We start from the raw sequence: 10,565 nt of genomic DNA, 5'->3' as shown, positions 1-10,565 counted from the left end.
GCTCCACACCCACCCCGCCCGACCATCTACATGTGTGAAGGTTAGTGTCTTTTCTGTAGGGAAGTTAATGATCCATCAGTATGACATTCCTGGGAGTGTGTTTGAAAAATATATATTTTACCTTTATTTAACTAGGCAAGTCAGTTAAGAACAAATTCTTATTTTCAATGATGGCCTAGGAACAGTGGATATGCATATTCTTGATAGCATTTGAAAGGAAACACTTTGAAGTTTGTGGAAATGTAAAATGAATGTCTGCCTTGTTCAGGGGCAGAACGACAGATTTTTACCTTGTCAGCTCAGGGATTCAATCTTGCAACCTTTCGGTTTTTAGTCCAACGCTCTAACCACTAGGCTACCTGCCACCCCAAAATGTGTAAACTTACATTTTGTATTACCATATCATTTTTGTATGTTCTCTGTGGTTATGTACTTGAAAAGGTATCAATTGACCAATTTTGCACATTTGGGCAGACTTGATACAAAATATTGTCCAGTATTGCAATGCTTCACTGGATCTGAAACTTTGCACACACGCTGCTGCCATCTAGTGGCCAAAATCTAAATTGCGCCTAAACTGCAATATTATATTATGGCCTTTCTCTTGTATTTCAAAGATTGAAAATCCATGGTTTTTGTTTGTATTATCTTTTACCAGATCTAATGTGTTATATTCTTCTACATTAATTTCACATATCAAGAATATGCATATCCTTGCTTCAGGTCCTGAGCTACAGGCAGTTAGATTTGGGTATGTCATTTTAGGTGAAAATTGAAAAAAAAAAGTGTTCGATCCTTTAAAAAAAAAAAAATGTTTTAAGTGTGTGAGTTTGAGCATATGTCCATTAGGTCTTAGGAATTTTTTTTTATCAGAAGGAATTAGATTGAGTAATAAAAGCCCCACTTTTATTCCATGGGCTGGGATCCACACAATGCAGCTGTTGCAACAACACATTTTTCACTGGCTGTCCACTAGTTTTAAAAACAAGGATTGATAGGCAGCTTAAACTTCTTGAATTCAACCATTTTTGGGTTCAAATACATATTTAGATTTGTGAACATCCGTCCACAACAACCATAATCCATAAGGTGCAAATAGCTGAATGAACAGCAGTGTGATTCACATCAATGCGCTATGTAGATATCAGTAATAAGTGATATCCGTATCGCCCGTAGACTACACCACTGCTGTCATCCTTACCTCCAAGCGTTTATTCAAGTTGGATAATATTTGGATGCCGACAGCAGTTGCGCCATTGGAAGACATAACTTGGACTGTAAGTTATATTCTTCAACAATCAATGGATATATATAATTTATAAGTCCAAAAATGGATGTAGCAACTACAGATTGCCCCTTTAAAACCTCTACGGGATCGGTGTCCCTATACCGGGACAGTTGAACTAACGAGCACTAATGTGATTAGCATGACATTGTAACAGCAAACTTTCCAGGACATAGACATGTCTGATATGGGCAGAAAGCTTCAATTCCTGTTAATCTAACTGCACTGTCCAATTTACAGTAGCTATTACAGTGAACAAAATGACCATGCTATTGTTTGATGAGATTGCACAACAACAAAAAAACCTTTATCACAGTAACTGGTTTGATACATTCACCTCTGAAGGTAAATAATGTAGTTACATTCAGTAATTTTGCTCTGATTTGTCATCCTGAGGGTCCCAGAGATAAAATGTAGCATAGTTTTGTTTGATAAAATCAATTTTTTATTCAAATGTAGGAACTGGGGTCTAAAGTTTGACCCCACTGCTGTCTCTGGCTCCACACCCACCCCGCCCGACCATCTACATGTGTGAAGGTTAGTGTCTTTTCTGTAGGGAAGTTAATGATCCATCAGTATGACATTCCTGGGAGTGTGTTTGAAAAATATATATTTTACCTTTATTTAACTAGGCAAGTCAGTTAAGAACAAATTCTTATTTTCAATGATGGCCTAGGAACAGTGGATATGCATATTCTTGATAGCATTTGAAAGGAAACACTTTGAAGTTTGTGGAAATGTAAAATGAATGTCTGCTTTGTTCAGGGGCAGAACGACAGATTTTTACCTTGTCAGCTCAGGGATTCAATCTTGCAACCTTTCGGGTTTTTAGTCCAACGCTCTAACCACTAGGCTACCTGCCACCCCAAAATGTGTAAACTTACATTTTGTATTACCATATCATTTTTGTATGTTCTCTGTGGTTATGTACTTGAAAAGGTATCAATTGACCAATTTTGCACATTTGGGCAGACTTGATACAAAATATTGTCCAGTATTGCAATGCTTCACTGGATCTGAAACTTTGCACACACGCTGCTGCCATCTAGTGGCCAAAATCTAAATTGCGCCTAAACTGCAATATTATATTATGGCCTTTCTCTTGTATTTCAAAGATTGAAAATCCATGGTTTTTGTTTGTATTATCTTTTACCGGAACTAATGTGTTATATTCTTCTACATTAATTTCACATATCAAGAATATGCATATCCTTGCTTCAGGTCCTGAGCTACAGGCAGTTAGATTTGGGTATGTCATTTTAGGTGAAAATTGAAAAAAAAAAGTGTTCGATCCTTTAAAAAAAAATTTTTTTTTTAAGTGTGTGAGTTTGAGCATATGTCCATTAGGTCTTAGGAATTTTTTTTATCAGAAGGAATTAGATTGAGTAATAAAAGCCCCACTTTTATTCCATGGGCTGGGATCCACACAATGCAGCTGTTGCAACAACACATTTTTCACTGGCTGTCCACTAGTTTCAAAAACAAGGATTGATAGGCAGCTTAAACTTCTTGAATTCAACCATTTTTGGGTTCAAATACATATTTAGATTTGTGAACATCCGTCCACAACAACCATAATCCATAAGGTGCAAATAGCTGAATGAACAGCAGTGTGATTCACATCAATGCGCTATGTAGATATCAGTAATAAGTGATATCCGTATCGCCCGTAGACTACACCACTGCTGTCATCCTTACCTCCAAGCGTTTATTCAAGTTGGATAATATTTGGATGCCGACAGCAGTTGCGCCATTGGAAGACATAACTTGGACTGTAGCCTACAAAAGCCTATTCCTGCTCTTTTCCCGCTATCCATCAAACCCATTTGGTGTGTCATCATAGTGGTCTCTGACTTGCTCAGGTGGAAGAAACTTAAACTTGCACCTTTTTTCAATGCTGATTTGAATGTCATTCAGAAAACAGAGTAGTGTCTGAGATGTTTTTTTCTGAATTTGAAAGTAATCCTCGAAGTAATCATCTCATTTTTCAAAAGTAAAAATAAAATAAAAAAGATCTATAATCTGATTACAATATTTTTGCTGGTAACGGATTACAGTTACCATTTTTTGGTAATCCATTACTCCCCAACCCTGAATATGAACCATCCAACTGGCCAGCAGTAAGCCTATAGTGTACTTGATTTGCTTTCCAGGCCCGCCGGGAAGGCAGAGTGCTTCTCTCGTGCTTCTCTCTGGGGGATGATATTTCTTCTGCGCGGCAGTCCTGGGGAGCATCAATCAACCATGAGAGAGTGATTACGGTAATAAAATGACCATGGCAACAATGAGATAACTCGCTGTGTATCCCAAATGGCAACTTATTCCCTATATTGTGCACTACTTTTGATAGCTCTCTTATCAAAAGTAGGGCACTATGTAGGGAATAGGGTGCCATTTGTCATAGGGCTCTGGTTAAAGGTAGGGCACTATGTAGGGAATAGGGTGCCATATGGAGCATAGATCCTCGCTTCAGAACATCTGGAGTGGCTGGAGGATCGCCACGCTATTTCACTCCCATCAGATACCACTCCTTGAGTCTCACTGAAACACAGCCTACACAATCCTCAGGTCAAGTGGCTCTTATGGTTCTACTAATACAGTTATAATGAAGCACTACAATATTTGTACTTTATTTAACTAGGCAAGTCAGTTATGAACAAATTATTATTTTACAATGACAGCCCTACTACGACCAAACCCTCCCCTAACCCGGACAATGCTGGGCCAATTGTGGGCCGCCCTATACGCTTGGAGGTAAGGATGACAGCAGAGGTGTAGTCTACAGGTGATACGGATACCACTTATTACTGATATCTACATAGCACATTGATGTGAATCACACTGCTGCTCTCTCATTTAGCTATTTGCTCCTTACGGATTGTGGTTGTTGTTGATGGCTGTTCACAAATCTAAATGTGTATTTGAACCCAATCATGATTGAATTCATCTAGTATGAATGTACCTGTATCTGGTGTGATGATGTGATGGTATACTAATTTATACTAACTAAAGATCAATGTATACCTGTTAGATACCAACCCCCTTCACTGAGTCTACCATTCTGCTCCCCTGTCTGCTGTGGGTGAGTAAAGAATAGAAACAAAGCTAACACCAGCTGTCAATATGAGAGAAGATATGTTTTTTATGTTTTGGCCCAGGCCGCCTCTGTATCTCCAGCTCCAACTAAACAGGATACCAGGAAGACGTGTTGCAGTCAATCAGTCAGCCACCACACTGCAACACCCAACTAGCAGCAGGGCCAGCAGTAGAGCAACGGCAGCCAGCTAGCAGCAGGGCCAGCAATAGAGCAACGGCAGGCAGCTAGCAGCAGGGCCAACGGTAGAGCAACGGCAGGCAGCTAGCAGCAGGGCCAACAGTAGAGCAACGGCAGGCAGCTAGCAGCAGGGCCAACAGTAGAGCAACAACACCCAGCTAGCAGCAGGGCCAGCAGTAGAGCAACATAAGACAGCTAGCAGCAGGGCCAGCAGTAGAGCAACATCAGCCAGCTAGCAGCAGGGCCAGCAGTAGAGCAACGGCAGGCAGCTAGCAGCAGGGCCAATGGTAGAGCAACGGCAGGCAGCTAGCAGCAGGGCCAACAGTAGAGCAACGGCAGGCAGCTAGCAGCAGGGCCAACAGTAGAGCAACAGCACCCAGCTAGCAGCAGGGCCAGCAGTAGAGCAACATCAGCCAGCTAGCAGCAGGGCCAGCGGTAGAGCAACGGCAGGCAGCTAGCAGCAGGGCCAGCAGTAGAGCAACGGCAGGCAGCTAGCAGCATGGCCAGCAGTAGAGCAACATCAGCCAGCTAGCAGCAGGGCCAGCGGTAGAGCAACGGCAGGCAGCTAGCAGCAGGGCCAGCGGTAGAGCAACATCAGCCAGCTAACAGCAGGGCCAGCGGTAGAGCAACATCAGCCAGCTAACAGCAGGGCCAGGTTTAGAGCAACATCAGCCAGCTAGCAGCAGGGCCAACAGTAGAGCAACGGCAGCCAGCTAGCAGCAGGGCCAGCCCCAGCTATGGATGAGCAGTCTTTCTGGTCATACCTCCATGCCTGAGCCTGCATGCCAATTAAAACTGACATTAAAATAACATGAGGAGCCAAACTAGGAGAGCAGAGATGAGGAGGAGGCTGCATCTGTAAGAGGCTTCAAAACATGAAGACAGTGAAGGGATATTTTAGCATTTTGTTGTGATTATAGCAGCATATTGCAGAACTTACTTCACATATAAGTTATTACGCCTACCGATTAGAATAATCACTAGTCACAAGCCAACTCTCTTCAGAAAGCAGTGTTCAAAATATTAATTTAATGTTTATATTTACTCCATAAACATTATTACAAAACTCAGCAATTACCAGTATTACATTGTCACCATACAGGCTTGATCACAAATATGTAAAACCTTTGCAACAGTTACACCATAAAAACAAAATAAAACTCAAATAATTTACATGAAATTTAATAAAACAGGAAACTGCTCACAAATTTTGAATATTTTTTCCAGATGTTTTTTTCTTTGCTTATTTGTGTTTTACACAACAACACAACACTCTCACAACAACACAACACTCTCACAACAAGAACAATATCTTATTATGTCAAAACTCCCATCAAAATGGAGATATTTCACCTTTTTCTGTTGTTTCTTTCATATTTGGGTTTTTAAACCCAGAAGCATTGTATTGTACATCCTTTCCACTGCCCGTAGAGGGGGATAAAAGGTTACTCACACAAAAATACTTCACAGCACTTTCTAAGAAAAATATACACTTACAAAATATGTTACAAATTGGCACACAAAAAATATACAAGATTTTGTTGTGTCAAGAGTCCCTAGAGATCCTTCTGGAAACAACTCTGGACAGTGTCATCATATCGCCATATAAAGCTACATGTTCCGTCAACCAAACGATCACAAAGTAAAATCCCAATCAAATGTATTTAAATAATGAATGAATACATCAAACATAACAGAATAATAACAATATAATATACATTCATGAAGTCTAGTTTGCATTTCTTTCCTGTCATTTCTGGAAGTAATCAAAACCAAAGTCTAAATGATAATGTTGATGTTTCATAGTGATAATGTTGATGCTTCATAGTGATAATGTTGATGTTTCATAGCGATAATGTTGATGTTTCATAGTGATAATGTTGATGTTTCATAGTGATAATGTTGATGCTGCATAGCGATAATGTTGAGGTTTCATAGTGATAATGTTGATGATTCATAGTGATAATGTTGGTGTTCCATAGCGATAATGTTGATGTTTCATAGTGATAATATTGATGCTTCATAGTGATAATGTTAAGGCTGCATAGCGATAATGTTGATGTTTCATAGTGATAATGTTGATGCTTCATAGTGATAATGTTGATGTTTCATAGTGATAATGTTGAGGTTTCATAGCACCATGAGGAGGAGGCAGCTCAACAGTGGTGGTTTAGAAAACAAGAGAAAAGAAGAAACATCAGAAGTTACATTCAATAAGATAGAGGCATAATGACAGAAGGCAAACTAAACGGACGGCCTTGCGGCACAATGTGTGGTTATATCCCATAGCTGGTTCACCTGCTCCTACTGTATACCTGGCATAGCTGGTTCACCTACTCCTACTGTATACCTGGCATAGCTGTTTCACCTGCTCCTACTGTATACCTGGCATAGCTGGTTCACCTGCTCCTATACCTGGCATAGCTGGTTCACCTGCTCCTACTGTATACCTGGCATAGCTGGTTCACCTGCTCCTACTGTATACCTGGCATAGCTGTTTCACGTGCTCCTATATCTGGCATAGCTGGTTCACCTTCTCCTACTGTATACCTGGCATAGCTGTTTCACCTGCTCCAATACCTGGCATAGCTGTTTCACCTGCTCCTACTGTATACCTGGCATAGCTGTTTCACCTGCTCCTATACCTGGCATAGCTGGTTCAACTGTTCCTACTGTATACCTGGCATAACTGTTTCACCTGCTCCTATACCTGGCATAGCTGTTTCACCAGCTCCTACTGTATACCTGACATAGCTGTTTCACCTGCTCCTATACCTGGCATAGCTGGTTCACCTGCTCCTACTGTATACCTGACATAGCTGTTTCACCTGCTCCTATACCTGGCATAGCTGTTTCACCTGCTCCTACTGTATACCTGGCATAGCTGGTTCATCTACTCCTGTACCTGGCATAGCTGGTTCACCTGCTCCTATACCTGGCATAGCTGGTTTACCTGCTCCTATACCTGGCATAGCTGGTTCACCTGCTCCTATACCTGGTATAGCTGGTTCACCTTCTCCTTTACATGCCATAGCTGTTTTACCTGCTCCTATACCTGGCATAGCTGATTCACCTGCTTCTACTGTATACCTGGTATCGCTGTTTCACCTTCTCCTTCTGTATAACTGCATAGCTGTTTCACCTGCTCCTATACCTGGCATAGGTGTTTCACCTGCTCCTATACCTGGCATAGGTGTTTCACCTGCTCCTATACCTGGCATAGCTGGTTCACCCCTGCTCTAATACCTGGCATAGCTGGTTCACCTGCTCCTACTGTATACCTGGCATAGCTGGTTAACCTGCTCCTACTGTATACCTGGCATTGCTGTTTCACCTGCTCCTACTGTATACCTGGCATAGCTGGTTCACCTGCTCCTCCTGTATACCTGGCATAGCTGTTTCACCTGCTCCTACAGTATACCTGGCATAGCTGGTTCACTTGCTCCTACTGTATACCTGACATAGCTATTTCACCTGCTCCTATACCTGGCACAGCTGGTTCACCTGCTCCTACTGTATACCTGGCATAGCTGTTTCACCTGCTCCTACTGTATACCTGCCATAGCTGTTTCACCTGCTCCTATACCTGTCATAGCTGGTTCACCTGCTCCTATACCTGGTATAGCTGGTTCACCCTCTCCTATAGCTGGCATAGCTGGTTCACCTGCTCCTAATGCTGGCATAGCTGGTTCACCTGCTCCTATACCTGGCATAGGTGTTTCACCTGCTCCTATACCTGGCATAGGTGTTTCACCTGCTCCTCCTGTATACCTGGCATAGCTGTTTCACCTGCTCCTACAGTATACCTGGCATAGCTGGTTCACTTGCTCCTACTGTATACCTGACATAGCTATTTCACCTGCTCCTATACCTGGCACAGCTGGTTCACCTGCTCCTACTGTATACCTGGCATAGCTGTTTCACCTGCTCCTACTGTATACCTGCCATAGCTGTTTCACCTGCTCCTATACCTGTCATAGCTGGTTCACCTGCTCCTATACCTGGCATAGCTGGTTCACCTGCTCCTATACCTGGTATAGCTGGTTCACCTGCTCCATTACCTGGCATAGCTGTTTCACCTGCTCTTATACCTTGCATAGCTGGTTCACCTGCTTGTACTGTAAACTTGGCATAGCTGGTTCACCTGCTCTTACTGTATACCTGGCATAGCTGTTTCACCTGCTTCTACTGTATACCTGGCATAGCTGTTTCACCTGCTCCTATACCTGTCATAGCTGGTTCACCTGCTCCTATAACTGGCATAGCTGGTTCACCCTCTCCTATAGCTGGCATAGCTGGTTCACCTGCTCCTAATGCTGGCATAGCTGGTTCACCTGCTTCTATACCTGCATAGCTGTTTCACCTGCTCCTTCTGTATACCTTCATAGCTGTTTCACCTGCTCCTATACCTGGCATAGCTGTTTCACCTGCTCCTATACCTGGCATAGCTGGTTCACCTGCTCCTACAGTATACCGGGCATAGCTGTTTCACCTGCTCCTACTGTATACCTGGCATAGCTGGTTCACCTGCTCCTGTACCTGGCATAGCTGGTTCACCTGCTCCTTTACCTGGCATAGCTGTTTCACCTGCTCCTATACCTGGCATAGCTGGTTCACCTGCTCCTATATCTGGCATAGCTGGTTCACCTGCTCCTATATCTGGCATAGCTGGTTCACCTGCTCCTATATCTGGCATAGCTGGTTCACCTGCTTCTACTGTATACCTGGCATAACTGGTTCACCTGCTCCTACTGTATACCTGGCAGAGCTGTTTTACCTGCTCCTATACCTGGCATAGCTGGTTCACCTTCTCGTACTGTATACCTGGCATAGCTGTTTCACCTGCTCTTACTGTATACCTGGCATAGCTGTTTCACCTGCTCCTACTGTATACCTGGCATAGCTGGTTCACCCTCTCCTATAGCTGGCATAGCTGGTTCACCTGCTCCTAATGCTGGCATAGCTGGTTCACATGCTCCTATACCTGGCATAGCTGTTTCACCTGCTCCTTCTGTATACCTTCATAGCTGTTTCACCTGCTCCTATACCTGGCATAGCTGTTTCACCTGCTCCTATACCTGGCATAGCTGGTTCACCTGCTCCTACAGTATACCGGGCATAGCTGTTTCACCTGCTCCTACTGTATACCTGGAATAGCTGGTTCACCTGCTCCTGTACCTGGCATAGCTGGTTCACCTGCTCCTTTACCAGGCATAGCTGTTTCACCTGCTCCTATACCTGGCATAGCTGGTTCACCTGCTCCTATATCTGGCATAGCTGGTTCACCTGCTCCTATACCTGGCATAGCTGGTTCACCTGCTCCTATATCTGGCATAGCTGGTTCACCTGCTCCTATATCTGGCATAGCTGGTTCACCTGCTTCTACTGTATACCTGACATAACTGGTTCACCTGCTCCTACTGTATACCTGGCAGAGCTGTTTTACCTGCTCCTATACCTGGCATAGCTGGTTCACCTTCTCGTACTGTATACCTGGCACAGCTGTTTCACCTGCTCCTACTGTATACCTGGCATAGCTGTTTCACCTGCTCCTACTGTATACCTGGCATAGCTGGTTCACCTGCTCCTATACCTGGCATAGCTGTTTTACCTGGTCCTATTCCTGGCATAGCTGATTCACCTGCTCCTACTCTATACCTGGTATCGCTGTTTCACCTGCTCCTTCTGTATACCTGGCATAGCTGGTTCACCTGCTCCTATACCTGGCATAGCTGTTTTACCTGCTCCTATACCTGGCATAGCTGATTCACCTGCTCCTACTGTATACCTGGTATCGCTGTTTCACCTGCTCCTATACGTGGCATAGCTGGTTCACCTGCTCCTATACCTGGCATAGCTGTTTTACCTGTTCCTATCCCCGGTATAGCTGGTTCACCTGCTCCTTTTCCTGGCATAGCTTTTTCACCTGCTGCTATACCTGGCATAGCTGTTTCACCTGCTTCTACTGTATACCTGGTATCGCTGTTTCACCTTCTCCTTCTGTAT

The sequence above is a fragment of the Salmo salar genome, chromosome 09 (genome assembly GCF_965601325.2).
Source record: "Salmo salar chromosome 09, fSalSal1, whole genome shotgun sequence".
Lineage (NCBI taxonomy): Eukaryota > Metazoa > Chordata > Actinopteri > Salmoniformes > Salmonidae > Salmo > Salmo salar.
The sequence above is the reverse complement of the archived record's forward strand: the minus strand, read 5'-3'. Positions refer to the sequence as shown.